Source organism: Ursus americanus, chromosome 8, assembly GCF_024610735.1.
Source record: "Ursus americanus isolate L20-20 chromosome 8, mUrsAme1.1.p, whole genome shotgun sequence".
In the NCBI taxonomy this organism is placed as follows: Eukaryota; Metazoa; Chordata; class Mammalia; order Carnivora; family Ursidae; genus Ursus; species Ursus americanus.
Window position 1 is genome coordinate 38,058,958 of NC_142134.1, and position 2,588 is coordinate 38,061,545.

The window sequence follows — 2,588 nt, forward strand, 5'->3', positions numbered from 1 at the left end:
AGTGAAACTCAGTCTTTTTAAAGCCCAGTTTAAAATAAACTCAAAACTTGGTGAAATTTGAGTGATTTCTTCAATTAGCTGTTGGACCTTTGAAAGGAATTTATACTCTAACCATCAACAAATATGGAAAATTGGTTTTCAAATTCTACTTTTCTTCAATACAAATGCCGAGTGTAAAATATTTTTTAATATATTTTAAATTCCTTGTACAAACTTAAAAAGAAAAAAACTACGGAAGTAACACATTAACCAATATATTTGCAATGGTCCAAAATTGATGTGAAAAAAGTCATTTTATCCAATCACTGAGATGAAAACTGTTTAGAATGAGTAAGCAATCTCAGCAAAAATGATAAAATATCTTTAAAAATCAGATAAATTTTTAGAACTGAAAATGCAGTATCTGGGCAAAAAAATTGCTGGCTCAACATCAGTAGAGACACTATGGAAGGAAGAGTTAATGAACTTGAAGTTAAGTTGATAAAAATCTTTCGACTAAAGAATATAAGAAAAAAAAAGATGCTAAAACAGAAAAGGTTTTCAGTGACCTTGGGACAATACTGAATTGGAAATATACAGATTATTCAGAATCCCACAAAGTAGTAGATAATTTAACAGAAATAAAATGTTGCAAAAGTAAGTTCTAAAATCTTAAAATTTTGGGTTGACCCAAGCATAATTATTTTTTTTAAAGCCCACGATGAGGACACTAACCATCATGATGCTGAAAACCAGAGTAAAATAAAGATTATTAAAATAGCTGGACGAAAGATATATAATACATAAATATAAAGATATGTATTATATATAATATATAACGTTATCTCTCTATGTATGTGTGTGTATATATATATACATATATATATAATCTTATCATTTTGTAAATCTTTACTCAATAGAAATAGACTTCAAAAACAAGGACAAAAAACCTTAAGAAATGCAAAAACTGAGAGATATTGAGCCAGCATAAATAATATAAATGCTACTGTTTTTTAAAAAAGGTGATTTAGGGGCATCTGGGTGGCTTAGTCCATTAAGCATCTGCCTTTGGCTCAGGTCATGATCCCAAGGTCTTGGGATGGAGTCCCATGTCAGGCTCCCTGCTCAGCGGGGAGCCTGCTTCTCCCTCTCCATCTGCCCCTCTCCCCAGCTTGTGCTCTCTTGCATGCTACCTCTCTCTCTCAGATAAATAAACAAAATTTAAAAAAAAAAAAAAAGGTGACTTAAATGACTTTTTAACAAAGGTCTAAAGTTAATGTTATGGAAAAATTATAAACTTTTTAACAAGTACTAAAACATTAGATATCATTAGGGAAAACAAAAACAAAAACAAAAAAAACCTACCAACCTTACTTTCTACCAAGCACCATATATATAAAAATGGTGAATTAGGGTTCAGTGTGGGAAGGGACATGAATACCAAGAAGGGTGTTTTATTGGGAACCATTTTTGGAAACCAGATGCCACACAATCCAATTAACAAAATATGGGCCAAGACTTGAGCAGGCTTTTCACTAAAGAATCCATAAGGATAGATGGTATGTGCGTAGACGTTGCTCACAGTTATTAGTTACAAACTAAAGCCACCATGAAATATCATTTACACCCACTAAAATGGCTAAAACAATACCAATTATTGGTAAGGATGTGGAGAAACAGTTACATTCACATACAGCTGGTGGAAGTTGAAAATAGTACAAACATGTTGGAAAACAATTTGGCAGCTTCTTACAATAAAGTTTTATGTACATCTATTTTATGATCCAACAATTCCACACTGAGACATTTAACCGTGAGAGGTAAACACATATCTTAATGAAAAGATTTGTAGAACACATGTTTATACCACTTCTATTTCTAATAGCCCAAACCTGGAACAACCCAAATGGCTATAAGAGGTGAATATATAAACAAACTGTGGTATACTCTAAACATAGAATACCACTAAGCAATAAAAGAGGAAAAACAACACCTAACACACACAAGAAGATGGATGAATTTCAAATCATTGTGTTGAGCAAAAGGAGCCAAACACAAATAAAGACATACAGTTTCACTTACAGGAAGTTCTGGAACAGTGCAATGAAGCTAGGGCAATAGAAATTTGCATCAGTGGTTTGCATGGGTGGTGGGGAGAGAGCAATAGTGACAGCATATGGACACAATAGAACTTTCTGGGGTGAATGGACATTGGTTATATTTTTCTATACATTTCAAATCTTGATTAGGGTGATACATATATGTAAATGTGTGTATATGTATGTGTGTGTGTATATATACACACACATATATATATATACACACACATATATTTCAGAACTTTTAAACCATTTGCTTAAAATCTATCAACTTTATTAATGCATTTTATCAAATATAAATAACATTGATTTAAAATGTCATGGGCTCACTAGTCTATTTAATAGTCATTAAAATAGAATGTATTGAGCATCTTAAACTATATTTTCATTTGCAAACATAACTTTTCATATCGTTTTTCTTGCATGTATCTCAGTGAGACAGACATAACAGATAAAATTCTAACTGAGTCACACAGTTTTAGTTAATAAAATTATAATGAAAGTCAGAGG